The sequence below is a fragment of the Cuculus canorus genome, chromosome 18 (assembly GCF_017976375.1).
Source record: "Cuculus canorus isolate bCucCan1 chromosome 18, bCucCan1.pri, whole genome shotgun sequence".
In the NCBI taxonomy this organism is placed as follows: domain Eukaryota; kingdom Metazoa; phylum Chordata; class Aves; order Cuculiformes; family Cuculidae; genus Cuculus; species Cuculus canorus.
In genome coordinates this window covers 5,421,186-5,441,747 of record NC_071418.1, presented here as the reverse complement: position 1 = coordinate 5,441,747, position 20,562 = coordinate 5,421,186, and the positions used below count along the sequence as shown (strand labels likewise).

General features: G+C 40.2%; 1 long non-coding RNA gene across 1 annotated transcript; it reads right to left on the bottom strand.

Moving 5' to 3' along the window:
- Positions 1 to 562: 562 nt before the first annotated feature.
- LOC128854013 (uncharacterized) lies at positions 563 to 18,956 on the bottom strand. The gene is made up of 3 exons (XR_008452903.1): positions 18,838 to 18,956; positions 5,736 to 5,902; positions 563 to 2,934 (listed from the first exon to the last, which is right to left on the bottom strand). It is a non-coding gene; the product is annotated as an uncharacterized LOC128854013 (long non-coding RNA).
- Positions 18,957 to 20,562: the final 1,606 nt, after the last annotated feature.

Below are 20,562 nucleotides of genomic sequence, written 5' to 3'. Positions count from 1 at the left end.
AATACATTTTGATTTGTGTGTGTATGGATATGAAATAATACCTTGAAATGAAAACCTGTGTTTCATTTTGAAATGTTAGACTGAAAAACACTTTCAGCTTATGATGTCACTTTATTCCTATGTTTAAAAATATAAAAATAAGTGTCTATGTTTCATTTTAAGCACTTTGATTTTTTTATCTTTTCCTCACTGCCGACTCTTCTCTCCTCCTTCCAGTCTACACATTCATTTCTATCCTAGAAAAAAAAGGAAATAAAATGCTAAAAATGGCAAAAATATAGGAGAAATATTTTTCACCCCTTTTAAATTTTTGTCCAGATATCATAAATAGTAATATTCTTTTTCAGTTTACAAAAAAAAGTGACTAGTGAAAAAAAAAGGAATACTTCTGTATATTCATGTTTTCTTACTTCTTATTATCTATTGTATTGAATTAAGAATCTCGTATTGAAAAAATCTGAAGGGAGGCATTCCTAAGATTAAAAAAATCAAGAAGCAGAAAAATAAATAAACCCATCTTTTTTTTTTTTTTTTTTTAATTCAGAAGCCCAGCCTGGTCTAAACTCAAGATTTAGTGAAAAATTGAAATAGAAGCCTCAATATTGAGATGCTCCTTCCTGAGGTGTGTGAGGTTTTGCTGTGCAAATGTCGAGCATCCAGCAACAGCGAAAGCTACGCTGCTCCCTCCCAACATTCACAAGCATCCTTCACCCAGGGTTCAAGAAAGCTGATCTCAAAATGAGAAGGAAGCTCCAGAAATGGTTACTGGAAGGTATTCCACGCTGCTCGGCTCCCTGCAAGCCCGAGCAAGACCTCCAGGACCTCCCGTTCACAAAGCATTAGTGCAGCTGTGAGGTCCGAAGAGCAAGAGAGGTGCTGGTGGGCACTCAATATGCCAATAAAGTAAGCCACTAACACCTCCGACTGTCCTTGTTTGGATAACAGAGCTGTTTATCCAAGGCTGACCAAACTCCTGGAAATAAAAATTCACCCCGTTAAATGCTATGGGTTTCATGATATTTCCAGTCGAGAGTTGGCTCAGCGTCGGCTTTTGCGTGTCGTGAATCTGTTACCATTTGCAAATTTATGCCACACACGCACATATACACACACAAATTATGAGAGTGAGTGCAAGTGTGGAGTAGCTGATGACAATGAAATAGGATTAGGCTGGAGCCTTGTCTTCACTTACTAATAGAAAAGGAAAATCTCACAGAAGACAGGTTTAATCCAGCTGTGAAGTGTTTCGAGGGGTCTTAGATGCATATCGTGTACCATGTAAAGAATAATAGGAACAATAAACCTATGCCAGATACATCTGAGTGTTTTGAGTGGATATATAGTCACTTTTTATCGTTTTTTAAATGATACACAGAGGGGTTTTTTCTGATATTTCACGTGACATGAACGCAAACAGTGAATCCAGAGTGATTTGAGAGGAGTGATCAATGGGAGGGAAGAAATGTTAGACTTCAAATCAGTTTCCTACCCCATAAATTCTGCGTTTCCATGCATCAGTTCTTTGTTCAGTTCCACACAGCCACCCTGCCTAAATATACTCTTACAGAAATAAAGATATGGTTTGATCCTGGTAGTGTTTCTTATTTTTCACTTACTTCCTAAAATATATACATGTTTTTATTTTGCATAACCGATCACCTGGGTAAGGAGCTGTTTTTTTACTGTGAGAGTTAACCTCGTCATTTGACGCACACGTTGAATCCAGCTACAAACAGACAGCGACATGCTGTAAAGGTACAGACAAATTTAGGAGAGAAAGTGATGATAGTGAAGATGAAGGACTATTTTTAGCGATTAGCATTGTCTGGAAGCTTAAATCATGTTCAAGCTTTTCCAGTACTTAAAGAGAGTCTGCAGGAAGAGGGGTCTACAGATGGAGAGGGGCTCTTTATCAGGGAGTGTAGGGATAAAATGACGGAGAATTGTTTTAATCTGAAAGAGGGGAAATTTAGATTAGATATTAGGAAGATATTTTTTATTGTGAGGATGGGGAGGCCCTGGCCCAGGGTGCCCAGAGCAGTGGTGGCTGCCCCATCCCTGGAGGTGTTCAAGGCCAGGTTGGATGGGGCTTGGAGCTCCCGATCCAGTGGGAGGTGTCCCTGCCCATGGCAAGGGGGGGTGGAACTGGATGGGCTTTAAGGTCCCTTCCAGCCCAAACAATTAATGATTCTATCATTCTATCATTTTGGGATGAATAATGCTTGATTGTTCATTACTCTCATCTCCTCCAGCTCTTCCCGTGCTATTACAGAAACCCCATAGAAGCTGCAAGTCACAAATATGGGGAAACTGCGAGGAGAGATCACAATCACAAAAGACTGTAGTTCACGATCAGAGTTCTAGCTTTTTAACTTAGTAAGTGCAGTAAAAAGCTCATTTACACCCCTTCCACCTCTGGATACATTACTGCTCCTAAGAGGCAACGTACATAAAACCCATTCAAGCTCTCCTGCTGTGCTGTAGAGAGCAAACAAGTTTCCAACTCTCAGTAAAACATTTGCAGAGCAGATGAGAAGTGGGGAGTTACAGGACAGATGCAAGGACATAATTTTCTGTGGAAAAGGTAGGCAGAGGAAAGAAAATGAAAGGAGAAACTCGGAGCTCCCAACTTCGACTAGACAAATCAGGGAGTATTTCTGTTTTAATCATCACTGGTCTATCATTTTGCAGATAGTGAAATGACTCCATGACTCATTTATTTTGTGCAGTTCGCCTCAGCACAAGTTCCTGTCTGCAATTCTGGCTGTTGCTTTGTGTTGCTGCTGACTCGGTTTAACCAGCCTTGACACTTAAAGGACAAAAATTAATCTTCCAAGTAAAAGATGGCCAAGATTACTAAATTATGTGCCTCTTCATTATCTTCAGGTACCTTCTTAGGACAGATGAATTGCCTCAAAGTCAGGGAAGAAAATCCTACAGGGAGAAAGGAAAGAATAATACTGAATGAAAACATGAAACTGCACCAAAGGAAAAAGGGAAAAACACACATGCCATGATTTTCCCCCACTCATTCTGTTTCCTTTATGTTCACTGGTTCAGGGCCGCTGGTAGAAGATGGAGACATATATTAATTCTCCGTGCAGAAAAGTAAACAGTGATCTCCGTCCTCTGGGATTCAGACGTCTGGTCTCAACTGTCCCTGAGGAATCTTCCTCCATTGCCTAATGGTCTCTGACCATAGCAGATCCATTTAAGGGATACCATATCATTTTCTAAAGCCTCATTTAGACTCATACCCAAAAAAAAACATTGCCCTGTCACACTAAAGCTATTTCAACCCCTCAAACCTCCTTTTTCTTTATCTCTCGTAACTAATTTAAAACGCAGGGATGGATTTAAGAAAGAAAAAGAGGTAAAGGAAGGAAGGAAAGTAAATAGCACGAGAGGTAACTTTCCAGAATGGTATTAAATGATGGATTTTAAAAGCCCATTTTAAAGAAAGTTGTGTAACATTTTTAGAACAAGTGCCTGCCGTAAAAGAGAGGGGAGGGAAAAAGACATTATCTGGTCTAGTAGTTTTCAGGAAGTTGTGGTCCCAATTCCCTAAAAATAAAATCTCTTTATGATCATAATTTTGCTTATTACTTTTGTTACAGTAGTACCCTGAAAAGTTCAGCAGAACTTGGGATCCTGTTGCAAATGCAGGTTATTGCTGAGCAGATATAGTGTTTGAATAAATCCAAACCAGAGCATTGGTATAGATACAGAAATTCTCTCCAGAAGACTCCCAGGAGCTCAGAAGTTGGTTTTAGTCTTAGGTTCAGATGTAAAATGCAAACACCATCACTAGTGGTGAACTGAAGTATTTAAGAAGCATTTATTTTGACTTAAAGGAAATGTTTGACTGTGATAAGAACAATTTTTTTTTTTCATGTTGTTTACCCTCTAACATTTCAAGCTCCATATTAAAAGAGAAGTGATAGCGATAAAAAGATTTGCCATGAATGATTTGATAGAAGCAATAAGTGCCTGTGAACCATTCTGGTTAACATGAAAGGGCATTTCCTCGTGGGAAACTTTTCTGGACGAAATTTTTAAACCAGATCAAGTAAGATTGGAAACTGCTACAGGACAGAGGAGGCTGTAATGGAAGCTCATAAAATAGGAAGGGACTTGGTAAAGGGCATCTTGACAGCAAGGCCAGGAACAGAATGAAACCTCCTGACTCCTTAGTTTAATTTTTAAATGTCCATGGATTTATTCCCACGCAACAGTCTTGCTGCGCTTCCTGTCTAGCACACCTCACAACTGCCAGCCTGGGGAGAAAAATCAGCCCATCTTTCTAGTAAACGACTGATTTCATGGGCCACTCTGGTAATGCTATTAAAGATGATGTTTTTGAACAATAAGTAATCTGTTCTCTGGGATATTTGTGGAATTCCTTCTCCCTGCCCTGATTTTTTTTAAGAAAGAAAACTAAATATCTACAGGTAAACTCTCCCGAATAACTTATGGTATAAAATATTATTGGTGTAGACTCCATCTCAGAGGGTTTTAACTTTTCTGAGTATGAACTTTAATTGGTAAAATTTAGCTTAACTCTGAAATCAGAAGATCAAAGATTTGGCCTTACAGGTTTAGGGACAATTAAATATTCTGAAATACTTATTTGAAGCCTCCAACAGAAATGAATGGTGTTGATTTGGGGGTTTCTCTGAAACGAGAGTTTGTGAGATGTTACAAACTTTAAGCTTGTTACACACCAGTATCAGCAACCATTTCCAAAACCAGAAGTTTTTCACACTGTAGGGTCTGTCTGGGATGAAATATGGGTGTCCTGCTTGGCCTCAGATCAGGACCAAGTGACCGAACTCCTCTCTCCCAGCCCCAAACCCAAGGTCTGCAGGATAGAGTGTCAGTGCAGTGTCCTCTGATGGGGAGTTATGACATTTACTCAAACTTTGGGAGCACTTTGATCCTTCCAACTAGGAGTTTCCAAGTAGAGGAGTCTGCATTTTGCCTTGCCTGTTGGTATAACCTTGAGGAGTCAATTCTGCAGACTCAGAGACTTGGGTAGCTGCTGCTGTGTTTTATTGCCACGTGTGAATTTGCTATTTATTTCCAAAGTTTCCTATAAAAACCTTTAAATCAATTCTTCAGATTGTAGTTGGAGCTCCCGGCTGGAGGCAGAGCATTTCAGAGTCTTTTCAAAGGACTTATAATAAATAAATAACCTTGTAGCTTGGAAGAAACGCTGTGTTAAAAACCCTGCTACGTCATGTGCGTGTGTCTATAGTGCAGCTGTATGTTTCTGATTTGTTCCCTTTCCATCGCTTTTGAAGTCAGACACCATAACAGCCAACTCAATCTGCCATGAGTTTGGTGATACCTTGGTCTCTGATCATTTGCCATTTTAATGTCTCCACTCAAATATTTATTAAATGGCACATTAGTGCCTCTGTGGCCTCAGAAAGCAGCAGCTTTTCCTTGACAGTAGAATTACGAGTTGCTAGAGGGTTTCTTAAATATCTTTTTTTTACCCAAAAAAGAATAAAAGATATGAATAACCACATTTTGCAATAGTCTTCCTGTTTCTGTTTATTTCTTAGAAAGTAAACAAAACAAGTTTGGAGAAAAATGTTTCATGTGATACTGCCTTCCTGCATGATCTAAAAGTGCAGAATACCTGAAATGAAGAAAAGCCCTCCCTTAGAGTATCTTTATCTACTTCAGATTCGGAGCAGAAAAGGCATACTAAGAAATTTTTCACCCACCTGCAGAAGAGATCACTGATCAGCTGCATCACCCTATGGATAATGCCCAAAGTTTTGTCTTCCATTCCTGGCACAGAGCTCGTTCCTGACTTCTTCACTTCCTGCGATGAGTTGGGCATCCGCCCATCCAAGCAGGTGTTGTCTTTTCAGAAGGAAACATTCAACTTCTAGCAGTAAAAGGATCAATCAGTTAGACCTCAGGGGATTAAGCAGTTTGGGGCACAAGTTTTTTGGAGTGCTCAGCCAAAACTGAAATGGCTCTTTCAAACTTTTCAGGCTCTACTTATTCCTGTGTCAACAGGTTTGCTTGCTGGGACATGACTGGCACAGGATCTGGTCTCATTCCAATTAAGATGCACAAGCTAATTTGTAGAGAAAATAAACCTCTTGTGGTGAAACAGTCTTAATAAAACAGGTATGTGCAATGCATATGCTTCGGTGTTATTGAAAATGTATATTAGGACTCTAGGTTTTATTTCTCTATTTGGTTTAGTGCAATTTACACCCTTACATCTATTCAGATCTTTACAAGCAATAGAGCGTCAGTGAAATGGATGCTGGATCTGCGTGAAATGCCCCAATCCATATCTCCTGCTTTTTGAGTCTGAAATCAGCCCTACGTATTGTGACTTTAGCAAAAAAAAACCCAAACAAAAAAACCCCAAACAAATAAAAATCCCTCTTCAAGGCATGACTTTTACCAAGGTAGCCTTTAGTTATGAAATGATTCATACTGAGTCTAAACCTTTAAATGAGAATAGAACTGATATGCAGAACCCCTTTAGACTTGTGATCCATTATCACCACAGTCTCTTTATGGAGACCCCAAACTTACAGGCAACTACATCTACCTATTGGAATATAATTTTTCTGAGACTCAAAATCCAAATAGCTATTAATTTCAGAAAATTCAGACTTAGGAGAAGGTATAGTTTCCTCTTGGATGGCCTATGTTTATTTTAAATGTACTTTGGTCCATATGATTAGTGCTGCTTTCTCACTCAGGATATGGGGAACTATAAATGTTAATTTTTCTGACACACTATAATTACTGCAGACATCAACTAGTTTTATGCAATTCTCTAAAAATATGGTCAATAGTGTTTGCACAGGAAATTCTGGCTTTCAGGGAACGCCCTGGATTTCATCCGTTCTTGCTTGTAACTCGATCTTTTTTAAAAATCAGAAAATACCTGGTTTTACTTGTCTAATTTGTAAGTTGCATGAAACATTAGCTTTTGGTCTAGACGTTGCTCCTATATACATGCTGGTTATATAAGTTTTCCAGGAATACCTTCAAATACCTTCTTTATGTCTTTCAGAATGTTCCTAGGCTTCTTCTCAAACTAAGAATATATTTGCAGTCGTTTCTCCTATCCTTTTCATTATGAATAGAGAATCAACTCAAAGTCGCAGTCTAGTATGGCAGAAAGGCAGAATCAGGACACCTGGACTCCATGTACTCTTGCAATTATTTTCCATCACTCTACTGCCATTTCTGTAATTAGTGGTGCATTTGATGGCAGAAGGAGTTTTTCATGGATCACAGTTATATGCAGCACTACTGAACATTTTGCAACCCACATTTCAACATTAATTACTGGAAAGATGTTCCTTCTCCACCACTTTAGTTCTTACTACAGTATTTTCGGCAAGGCAAAAAGCAGGACAGAGCAGTCGTACCTTGTACCCGCCAAATGCTTTAACTTTTTGCTCTATGGCTATTAAGTGCTCGTCCTGCCCTACTGCACCTGCAGAGGCAGTGCAAGATTTGGTTAAGCTAAGCAATTAAGTACTTTTGGTCTAGATATCCAACCCCATGGATCCAAAGAAGGGGAAAGAGAAGAAAAAGAAATAAACCTAACCGCAGTCATATCCCATGTGTTACCATCATTTCGCAGCATATCCGTCCCACCTTATCACATTCTTTGGTCGTGGTGTCTTTTCCTTTCATAGAATCATAGAATTATAGAATCACCAGGTTGGAAAGGACCCACTGGATCATCGAGTCCAACCATTCCTAACACTCCCTAAACCATGTCCCTCAGCACTTCATCCACCCGTTCCTTAAACACCTCCAGAGAAGGTGACTCGACCCCCTCCCTGGGCAGCCTCTGCCAGTGCCCGATGACTCTTTCTGTGAAGAATTTTTTTCTGATATCCAACCTGAACCTCCCCTGGCGGAGCTTCAGGCCATTCCCTCTTGTCCTGTCCCCTGTCACTTGGGAGAAGAGCCCAGCTCCCTCCTCTCCACAACCTCCTCTCAGGTAGTTGTAGAGAGCAATAAGGTCTCCCCTCAGCCTCCTCTTCTCCAGGCTAAACAACCCCAGCTCTCTCAGCCGCTCCTCATAAGACTTGTTCTCCAGCCCCTCACCAGCTTCGTTGCTCTTCTCTGGACACACTCCAGAGCCTCAACATCCTTCTTGTGGTGAGGGGTCCAGAACCGAACACAGTACTCAAGGTGCGGTCTCACCAGTGCCGAGTACAGAGGGAGAATAACCTCCCTAATTTCACAGAAGACAGGCAGCTTTCACAATGGCTACATGTCTGTCTTCTCCTTTTGCCTCATCCAATGAAAGCTGCTTTAGCCAGGAGTGCGTTCATCCCAACCCAAAGCCTGTGCATTCATGTCATTGTTGGACACATGCCCAAATCTTGTTATTTAAGACCAGAGGCATCACTGCTACCAGCTGAGCATTTATGTCTGTAGAGCAATAAGAACTGAAGTCAAGATAAAAATGAAAACAGCCCCTTCGCTCAGCCAAGCTTTACCTAAATATCAAATACAGCAAACCAGGAGCAGTTCCAAAACACTGTTTGTGATCCTGATCTGGCCTAGGGACAAGAATATCACTTACACAGACTCTAGCAACACTACACATAGCTTTTACGAGAAGCTATCCTGCCAATTACTGCAACTGGAAACATACATTTGCATATGGAATACGTGGATTATGGAGAGAGATTTGTTTGTTTTAGCTTGGTTTTTTTTTAGCGTGTGGAATGCTGCAGACAGTTTCCATTTGCGTGTGTGTATCTATAGGATGGACTCCTGATGGAGCCCTCTGAGTGGCTAAACCCACTGTGGATTACATTCAGCTGGAAAATAACACTTCTGTATCTAGAGCACTCCAAATAATAATTTATAAAAGTGGTCTAATGGCTCTATATACCTTAAGCACTTCTGTAGCTCTCAGTTTAATATCTGGTTACTTCGAAAATGGGAATTTTTGCACATAACTTACTTGCATTAAAAAGAAAGTTGACACACATTTTTGTGGGAACAGATCTACTCTGACAAAACCTTTTTTTGGAACAGTTTCTTGTATGTAACTAATAAGGCATTGTCAGAGTAGCTAATGATCTCTTGCAATAAAGGTATGGATCTATGGATCTCAAGTTCTTATCAGAAGATGTGGGTGTGGTGAAAGGCTGGCTGTGTTAAACCAAATGTCCTACATCAAATAGAAGAAATGCTTAAAATTCAGCCCTAAACCCTCAAGATTATGTACTGGACAAAATCTAGAGTTGGAGGAGCTTCAACGAGGCTGTTAGTATAATAAAATGTACGATAAAATGTACGATGTCCTCTTCTGATTCAAATAAGCATTTGGGCAATAAGCAAAGGTAAAAATGTGCTGAATAAGTTGTCAGTATCAGAAGGTAAATGGTGCACACCTTTGAGAAAAGAACACTGCATGATAAATAGTTCCTGAGAATTAAAAGAAAACAAACAAAAAGAGGTGTTTAACTCCATCTAATTTTGTGTCAAACCAATAGTTGATGACAACCAGCCAGTCAGGGCACATTGCAGATGGTGTTTTTCATGGCTGTAATCTAATGTCATAGCTTTTGCAAAAGTGGAATTAAAAATCTTCAATTCTTTGTGGTGAAGACAGACAGATGCTTTCCTGCTTTAATTCCTGAGTGGCCATAACATGTTCGTTGACATTTCAACTTGATGTTTTAATTGGCTTATTTGAATAAAACTCAGACAGGTTATGTTGCTCAGTTTTATTTTGTGTCTCCCAGCCCAGCAGCCAACAAAAAGAAGACAGCAGGACAAGGAGGGGCACTGACTTTTCACCTCTCTGATTCTCTCCGTGTTTTGTTTAGCTCTTAATATATTTAAATGCATGCCTTGTTAAATTAGAACTGTGTCCTGTAGGCACTGAAGGCAGCAACCGCAGCCCAAAAAGAGGGTTCCCAATTGTCCATGGGAATGTTTTTTTGAAAGATTATTTTTTAAATTAACTTGTTTCTCCTGGGCAGCTCTGAAAATGTATATTTAATGTATCTCACAGCCCATCTCAGAGGTGTGTTGCAACATTGGAAGCAGAGGAGGTGGTTCCTTGATTTTTCCAAACTGTGGAGGACACTTGCTGGGCTGGAACACACCTCTCCGTTCCCACCATCCCAAGGAGAAGGGCAAAAGCTTCTCTAGAAACCATGCTCATTTCTGTGTCTGTAGCAGCAGCACTTTCTAAAGGCTCACAGACTGAATATCACTTGGATCCATCAGGGAAGTGAAACTCAAGTAAAGAGTGCTGTGACCTTTCTAACCTGGATGGCTGTGGAAATCAGTCCAGATTTGGGCAATTATCATTGCCAGAAGCAGGAAGAGTAGAGAGGGCTGGATGGAATGAAAGGAAAAGAGGAAGACAAGGAAAGCAAATGGTGATATAGCTGGTGTTTCTCACCTAAAACTTAAGAATTGCTATTCTGCTCTGAATACTAAAAAAAAATAGTGATGCCAAAAGACACTCACTCATTACATCTGGTGAATACCTGATTGCAAAACTACACCAGCATCACTGTCTGTCATTTATTCCCCTCCTTTTTTTTTTCCCTTAAGTAAAGATATATGTGTATACTAATTTGCTTCACTTTTTTTCTCTCCCTTGTCCAAAAATAAAGATCATGAAAAGATATGCATGGATTTCTGTCTTGGTTCACTTAGGTGAGCAGATAACGCTGAAGATCAGTATCTACAAAACCGTTGCGACTTCCAAATATTCTTGATGGCTATAACTGTGCATGTGTTACAGCCTGGTGATATTTGGTCTGAGAGAAACAGGGAGAACGAGGCATGCTTGGTTTATTTAGCAGCAGGTATCTCAGGTACCACAAATGAAGTGCAGTCTGAGTGGGAAGGGAGTTTCCTCATCCCAGGTTAGTGCTTGAGGTGCAAACTCACAGCACAAAGCTGCCACAGACCATTAGCCGAGTTGGGCATCCATCTCTGTCAAGGGGAAGGTCAGGGCTCAGTTAGCATGGAATCTGAATTACCTTCACCCTGGAGAAACAGGCGCTCTGGAGTGGGACAGAGGTCACTGCCAGGGCAGCGTCACAGAAGGCCCAGCATAGACTCCTACCTTCCAAAAAGAGATTGCAGCTTCACCTTCAACAGTCTTTGCTACTATCGAAACACCATTATTTTGTTCCTTTCCTGTAAACTCTCAGACTAGAGTTGTCTTGTTGCCCCTCTCCTCGTCCTTCACGTTCCTGCTGTCCATTCACACCCCACAAAGCTGTTTAGTCTGCCTGCAAACCACATCAGATTCCAGAAATAATCAGTAATATTAAATTGGTGCCTCATCTCACTGCAGTAAGGAATGCTTGGACTATGGACACTGTAATTTTTTTTCATACATAGGTAGCTTTGCTGAAAAAAAAGAATGAATCAAACTGGCAAAACTTTGAGGAGAATCAAAAATCTGTAGATCAAATAATTCCGAGCAGCAGGATTTTTTTCCTATTTCCATCAGAACAAGTTCTTTGAGGAATAGTCAGCCTAAACTCAGAACTTCTGCTGTAACGGTGGGAGAACGAAAAAAAAATTGATGTGATCCTCAGATGTTTCCTATGGAATAGAGGCAAGTCTATATGAAATGAGTCCTTCCTTCTCATCAATCAACTGTCAAACTAAATTATTTCAGAGTTCTGGTACTGAGCCTCTGGAATACTATTAGAAACTTCTTTTTTTTTTTTTAAATTCTAAGCTAAGCAGGAGCAGACAGATGAAAAAAAATAAAATAAAATCTCCTTCCCAAGCAGGATGAACTATGTGTGAGCAAATTGGTCAGTCCTGGACATTGCTTCATGGTTTTACCCGGGAGCTTTCAAAAACAAACTGCATCCTGGGCTGTCAGCAGTGTTTGAGCCGACGCGGCTGCTCAAGTTCACCACCGACTGTCCCTGCCAGCATGCGACCAGCCTTTGCCCGAGCAGCATTGCAATGCAACGAGTTCCTTCTCTCCGAGCTGCCACTGGGAGGAATCTGACCTCGGTCAAAGACATCATCTCAGAAAAAAAAGTTGCTCCTTCTCACCTTCAAGCTATCTGCTAAAATGAGTCCTTTCAGCTTGAAGGAGGCCCTTCCCATGATATTTTCCCAAATGAGGGAGGGCTGGTTGTCCCTGGCCCTTGCTGGTATGTGTTGGTGTCTTGAGGGATCAGTCAGTTCTCACTGCTATCTACAGGTGCTCACACCAGGCTGGGCTCTTGTCCAGAAAAGTCTTCGCTGCTTTATTAAGAACTGCCCAAAGAGCAACTAAAAATAATGTTTTTAATTTAATCTTTGGCTAAAATCATGGTAAAAAAAAGCAAGGAATATGAAGAATAACAGTGAAACTAACAGATTCCCTGTACTGACCGTCTTGATATATTTTGCATTTGAATGACTCTTATTCAGAAATCCCACCTTCATTTACATTCAATTCAAAAATCACACAGACTCTCGTAAATCCCACCGACTTTGATGACAATGTTAGATGTGTGACAACAGGCAGAATTTGAGCTTGTGTGTGGATACTTTGCAAGAAATAAAGAAACATTTTCTTCATGTAGCAGAAAGGAAATTATGCTTTACTGTATTGTTTACTCTTCCCAATATTTTGTTTTCCCTTTGTTTAATATTTCAGCAGACACCATTTACCTTCCCTGATGATCAAATAAACTGGGTGGTAAAATAAAGGATATGCAACTCATTGGGAGAGGGAAAATGGTATTATAAGGCACACCAAAGGGATATAGATTGGAAACCCAGTAATGTGTGATTTGCTACCTCACTCTTGTCTCACTACCTGAGGAAAAATCTTGTTTTTTTCACACCCAGTGAAGACACGGGTTGTCCTTTAACAGCTCTGCAGCACAGGGGATTGCAGCTCTGAAAGCCGATGCTCGACTGCTTTAAAGAGCCATATCAATTCAAAGCAAGATCTTTCTCCTCGGTGAAGATAACAGGTAATGAAGGTAGAGATCAGGATTTTTGAAGCAGGAGTAGCTGATTATGAAGGACAGGATGAGGCTCAAACAGTGGAAGGCTCAAGCATCAAGAGCAAAACATCTGAAGATAAGAGATCTTTCTCTAGTCCTTCCTGTCCTTGATCCAAGGCCGACAAAGTCTCTCTGTGGGCTTCAGGGGAATGGATATAAACTGGAGAGGGGCAGATTTAGACTGGACATTAGGAAGAATTTCTTCACCGTGAGAGTGGTGAGGCCCAGGCCCAGGTTGCCCAGGGAAGCTGTGGCTGCTCCATCCCTGGAGGTGTTCCAGGCCAGGTTGGATGGGCCTTGGGCAGCCTGAGCCGGTGGGAGGTGTCCCTGCCCATGGCAGGGGCGTTGCAATTAGATGATCTTTAAAGTCCCTTCCAACCCAAACTATTCCATGATTCTGTGATTCAATGATTTTCACTGCAGAAGCCCAGACTGAACCTGACTCCCACCTTGGCCCTATAAGTAGCAATCTTCTCTACCAATTCACCTGAGTCAGTAGGTATAACACAAATTGAAGAACTGCCACCAGAAGACTGGAAATTTTAGACTGTTGTTCCCATCAAATCTTTTTTTTTATTTTTTTTGCAGGCAGAAGTTCAGGATTCACTTCACTCATCTTTCCATCAATAGTTTCGGGGTGCAAATACTTCTCAGCCTTTTTCTGCTGTGACAGTCAGTCAAATAACAAGTTTGAATGTTCCTTATGAACTTAGAGCATGGGTTTGCAACAATTCACTTCCTTTCATCATTTTTTCTGAGGTTTATAGAGGAAAAAATAGGACTCTAATGTCCATGTAAGTGGCACCCATTTGATTACAAACATAAAGGAAAAATATCACTTGATCTTTTAGATTTGTTTCTTATTCAAATTTTGTGTTGAGAGTCCTGTGCCTGGTAGACATGCAGACTTTATAACACAATCCATGAGAAAACAGATAAATTATATAGATTAGACTTGTTATTTCATCCTATTTTTTTGCAGTATACTGTTTAATTAAAATTAATGAAGAAATCTTCTATGACTATCAAAGCTCTTTTAAAAGAGCCTTCTCTTTTCCTCTGATCCAAAACTTTTAGTTTGAAGACAGATTAACTGAATTAAGAACAGGAAAGTGTAACAACATGACATGCCTTTGAGGATCAGACTTAATTTTTCTCATCTAACCACATGACTATTTTTTCCTGTGAAGTCGTATTTAAATATTTATTTTAAAATGGTGAAGTGCCTTCATATAAAGACACAAATAATTGTTTTAGTTGGCAGGCCAGAGATCAAATAAAATACCTAAATGTGGTTCAGATATTGACATGTATCATTTTTTATGAGAAAAAAAGTACCCTAAGAGAAGACCTCAATATACTTGATTATTTCTGGGAGCAGACTGTGGGTATAAAAACACCTTCACTATCTCAAAATTTTGAGAATAAAAGATAATATAGAACAAAATTTATAGGCAGATTTATGTTTACGTGCTGGATATAGTCCTTTTTTTTTTACTTTTAGAACTTTTATAAATGCAAAGATATGGTATTTCTTATGGGTAGAGGAACATGATATTTTGCTTATATCAGTGTTACAATGACTATGATGAAGCTTCAAATCAAAGACAAAAATAGTATATTTTCTTCCTACAAAAGGGATCTGTTCAGGTTGTATCCTCAACGCAAACCTTCAAGTTCCTTTCCAAGACCTGAAATGTGCCTTTTTTTTTGCTGACATTTATAAAAGTTCTGACTTATTTTTCATCCTTTTCATTTGTTTCTTTGCTGCAAAAAGGATAAAATGTCTGTTGTGAGATCCTGTCTGTTTGCTCAGATTTTTTTGCTGCTGCTTCCTTTCTTTATTTTGTTTTTTAAATTACTATTATTTAAAGGTTCAGCTCCGTTGGACTTCACAAACATTATCAAGACATTGGGTTGATATTTATAGTTAGGAAAAGACTTTGGTTCTCTTAATTTTGTGTCTTGAGTTGAACAGACATGACAAACTCAGGCTCTGCTATAAATGTTTTCTCCGAGTATAATTGCCAAGCTCAGCTAGAATTCCCTATAATTGTTTCCCCCATCTCTGCTAAGCCTGTCTTATATTTTTGTGGCACAAAATCAGCTGGGCGAGAGGTGTTTTCCTCAGTGTTTCCCGTCATAAAATCACAAAAGCCTGCTTCCAACACCAAATTTACTTCTTGATGTTATAATGGAATTTTTTTATAGTTTCCTATCCTATATGAAGTTCCTAGGAGAAACCTGCTGCACAGACACGAAGAAGGGATGCAAGGCATGTGGATGAGAGGAGGTGATGAGGTGACATGGAGGTGCTTTGCTACAGAGAGCCCAGGGGCAGGGGAGTGCTTTTTCAGCAGTGACGCTGAAGATTTTCCACCTGGGAGTATAAATTTTCTACAGTATAAAGCATCCTATACAGGAGGAGACACAGTTTTAGTTCCTGCCCTATCACAAGGCAGGGAAATAGCACGTCCAAGAAGCATGGCCAACCCTTCCACTTAGTGGGGAGCAGCAGTCGTTGCCTCCAAAAATTGCACATTTCTGAAGCGGTAGTATGAAGAAATCTTCCAGCACCTCCGTTGTCCTGCCTTGCTGAGAAAGGTGAAGATCTGAAGAATCGCATTTCAACCCCCGACCTGTGTTTTCGCTACGTTTTCTCCATGTGGTTAAATCCTACCGTTGACTTTACGCTGGGCTGACTCCAATAATATGGCAGCAAAAACTGCATAGAGGCAGTGTCCACTCAGAAATATAAATTAGATTGTGTGGGATGGAGCTGGTGGATGTGCCAGAAGAAGATGGCAGTCAAGCTGAACTAAACCCTGCAGCTTTGTTAAGAGCCAAGCAGCGTAAACAAGCTGTTTCTGCATGCTAAAACACTCTGCATTTTGGAGTGCAGGAAGGAAAGCAATTTATAATATTAATGCCGCAGAATTGGAGCTATTCCTAATGATACCAGCCTGCCCAGGCACGTTACGGAGAAATGTTTTCTGTCAGTACAGCCAGATTTATTGTCTATTCATCTCTCCTCTGAAGTAAAAAAAAGGGAACGCTCGGTGACAACTTGTTGATCTGATGGACTGTAAATTTTATCACAGAGAAACTATTGGTGTTACTTAGAAACAAGTTTTTTTTTTTAATCAAAGATGTGACAAAATCGGTTGCACACGTGACATTGCCACTTAGGAGCGTTAATTCATACTTAAAAATACAAGCATATAAAAGAGGATGGAGAGAATATCAAGGCAAGCTCAACAGGCAGTGTGGATAAATTGTGTGAGGCCCCAGGTCTTCATAAATAGACAAAGATGATGAGGATTATATGGCCAAGACCTACTCTAAAATCAGTGATTTTTACCTGGCAGCATGGTTTATGCCATGATACTTCGCTAAGACTTTTCAATAAAAATCCATTCTGGGAGGGAAAAAAAATACTCCACTATCAAAACCCCAGAACACCAAACTCCAAAGTTAGATGCACATTGAAACCACTGTTTGTAATGCTAACAAAAGCCCGACACGGAAGCAAAAGTGTCCTGTCTATGATTGATGGAGAAGTTGGTGAATTGGACTGATTCTGCTCAGAGGGAGGTGGCAAATTGAGGAATTTATCATAGAAAGCTTTAAAGCAGGACATTAAAACAGACATTAGGTTATAATATACAACAACAAAAAAAGAGGTCAATTTGTTTTCATCTGCTGGTTACATTCCAATAGGTGAAGTCTTTTTTTTCCTAGCCTCCAAGAGGAGATATGCACCATATGCCACCAGTTGCTCTTGCGTACAAAGCTGTAGCGAGATGTTTGCCAGAGGTTTGAACCTCGGTGAACATGGCCTTTCCCTCCCAACATTCATTTCCAGCTGTTTATTTGAATGTGACTTTCAGGCTGGTGAAAACATGCTGGATTAACAGGCCTTGAAAATTAAGGACTATTGATCCAGGCAGCAAGTACATCAGAGACAACGGTCTCTCTGGCATCCTCAAATGGTAATTATTTGGAGGCCAAAATAAAACTGTGGTTTCTGATACAGCTGAAGCTTTGCCTCACTTTTGCTGTAGGGTTTTGCACTCAACAGCATACGTGCCCACATAAGAAAGGTAGTAAAATATTTCTGCATCCATAGATTTTTTGTGTGTGTCAAGACCAGAGGGAACAGGGTGTTAATGTAGTTGAACCCATGACACTTACATAGGCCAAATAATTTAACCCTTTGGATTCTACAGTAAAGGGATTTTGTTCAGTCTCTAGCAGCAGGAAAACACAGAATCCTCAAAAATCACACCTGAAGGAGACCGTGCACCCTATAAAAATTATATATTGCTTTTAAACTTCCATGATCTTCAACTTCTTTACGAGTTCAGAAGCTCCAGGGATGCGATCGCTCTGACGCTGGTGGGGATGCGGTCTAACTTGTCAAAGGCTGACTGCTTGAAAACGGAGCCAAATCTAATCAGGACAATAATGCAAAGCATAGCATGGGCTTGTGCAGCAAGGCTGCGTCTGTCACTCTCTATTAGTTGATCTGTATGATTGCTTAACTGCCCCTTTACTGCTTTGTGTTTTCCAACATGTCCCAGTCTTAATTCCACCAATAGGCATAAAACTTCCTATCATGCCAGTCACAGAGACAATTATATAAGAAACCTTTTTCTTTTTTTTTGTTCTCCCCCTCTCTTTATTACAGTTTCAAGAAACAAAGAGGCCCATTCATTCAATTTGCAGCTGAATCTCTCAGGTTATGTAAATTGTTAAATCATCCATGCTCTTTCTTTTTAGCTATATTGCAAGCAGTGAATTTCCATACCCAGTTTAAACTTCACAACTGATCTGCCCCAACAAACACTAAGAGTGAGAAAGATCGAGAATTTCAACTTTTTTGCTTTCTTTTCTTCTCTTTAACCAATGGGTTACACTGCCATGGAGAAAAATAAAAAGAAATCAGAAGACTGTAATGAAAAAACTAAGTGGAATAAAACCTTGTGATATAATTAGGAGATGCCTGTGGACTTCATTCAAGCTTTATTCCTTTCCATCAAGGCATAAGTTAGTGCAGAAGCACAGCCAAGCTTCCATTTTCACTCTCCTGGTTTTAAAAGAGGAAAATATTACTATTCTTAACTTCCAGTTTAAATTAACTAGAAGCACCTTGGAAAAGCTGCTTCTTCCATTCAATCATTAATGCTTATATTGATTTGTTAAAATTGCTGTAGGATTTCTCTGGAGTGGGAAATGATAGCAATATTAGAGTTACTCTTGACCACATAACGATGCATGTTAATAGAGGTATTTGGTTTTACTTTGCACACATCTTTTTCTCTCCACCTTTCTGCAATTCAGACTCAAAGAGGAAAAGAGCATTACAAAACCTGCCAAAGGCCTGGCCGTTTGGGGGTGCTTACACTGAGCTTTTGGCCAGCAAATGTAACATTTTGCAAAGAATGCCACAAATCAAAGCCACGCTTGTCTCTCTCGGAGAGGGGGACCCTAGTCCTTGCCTTCCCAAGACCTGGCCAAGGAGCCCGCCAAGTGGCTCTGCTCTGAAACCCCTCTTCAGGAAACAACATGCATCTTGTTTGGTTAATAAAAGAACATTTCATACAGCACAATTCTTACACGCACGCTTTGTTTCTACTGGCTTTAAGTAGAGATCTCTTATGGTTAAGAAAGCGTCTACCTGCACACACCTATGAAGGGGGAGTAAGTGGATAAGAGAAAGCAACACGCAGGGCTGGGCAGAAGCTGGTGGCAAGTTTATGAACACCTAGACTGAAAAAGCAGAGCAGAAAAAACCTCCTATCAATACCCACATGACTCGTACCTTTAGCAGAACAGAAGAATGAAGCCTGAGCGTGTTAAAACAAGGACTCTGGCACTGCGTACTCTGGGTGGGCTCAAAATGTCTGGTATCCATTAAAGCCCAGCATTTTGCTGAACCAGGAGATTAATTCTCTTGCAGGAACCTGGGCAAACCAATAGCAGCAGAAAGTTAATCAAGCACTGATCCTCCCAATCCACTTAATCACAGCCAGCTGCTACTTAAAGTCTAAGAAGAGCAACATCCCCAGGGCAGCCCTTTTGGAGGAGGGGAGAAGCAATTCAGAAAGAGCACCCTGGATGGGAAAAGGGCATTAAAAAGTTAATAAAATAAAAGTTAATTCCCTCAATCAAGGAGGTAGAGAATAGTTCTGGGAAGTTCTAAAGCTTCCAATATTAATTTCTTCCCGCCTTCCCAGCTGCTTATCCCTGGAAGGCATTTGATTTGTACTAAAATATTTGCTCATAACCCAAATTTCCTCCTGGAGTGTACACAGACTGTGCGATGCCTGAGACTTGGCTGGGCAATTTTTCTCTGTTTCATTCCAAGTGTCTCTAAAATCTTAAAAACACTGACCACGCCAACTCAGTTTACATTGGCTGGAGAATCTTGTCTTCTTTGTTTTCTTTTTCTTTTTTTCTTTCTTGAGGTACGTATGGTCTTTTGGCCATGTCACCCTCTTAAAATAAAATTTTGCCTGTTTTAATAAATGTGTTATTCCCCATTTGAACTTTATTGGACTGGAACGTTCTGAGGGGTTCTGACAGGATTTTAGGTGTTTAAGCTTCCATATAGGAAATCCCTAAGTACATCATAGAGACCTCTTTGCAAAACACTTGAAGACTTCACGTGATGTAGGAAAATGCTTTTCTTCCTGAATTCTCATTGGGGAATCTGAGATATTGGTGGATTAAATGACTTGATAAAGCTACCTGGGGTGACTGTGACAGAGCGAAGATTTAAATACAACCTGTTATTATATTAACCGCTTCACCATCTCTAAGTACTGGGTTGAAGCAAATGCAAGGATGACGCCCTATCTCCCAGTCAATGGTCATCATATTTAATTGTGGAGTTGAGAGGGGATTTTATGATCAAAGCTTGCAGAAGGTTATTTAATTTACAAGAGAACTGCGTTAAGATTTTGGCTTGGTCACACAGGAATTTAAGAAGCCAACACACTGAAACCAGTGTTTAGAAACAATCTGCCTGATTATTAAGATCTGATCTTGAGTGAATTGACTGGAACAGAGTATAATAACCCAAAGTTCTTGGCAATGGCAAGGCTGGCTTGTCCAGAAGCTGACACCTTGCATGACAAGTGCACAGTCCGGCATTAACTTGACCTCTCACAGCAGAAACAGTTGGTGTCCCTCCATCCTGGAGGACACGTGGGCAGCTGATGGTGTTGGAAGGAACAGCAACAGCAGCAGTGCCCACAGCAGGGCTGCGTTTTCTTCAGGTTGCCCATGTGGATGGAAACCCTGGTTCAGTGTGGCAAAGCCTGGGGCAAACTTCCTGTGTAGCTCCACTATTATGAAACAAAACTCCACTCATTTTACCTTGAGTCTGCTATAAGCAAGTTGCTTTTTAAAGGAAAGAAAGTTGTCATCAAAAATAGTTCCATTTACTTTCACTGGACTCTCTTTTTCATGAATTTGCACAACATTCTTAAAATGCACAGTATTGGTCATCAGGTTCGTATTACTGTTTATTATCTTTGCCATG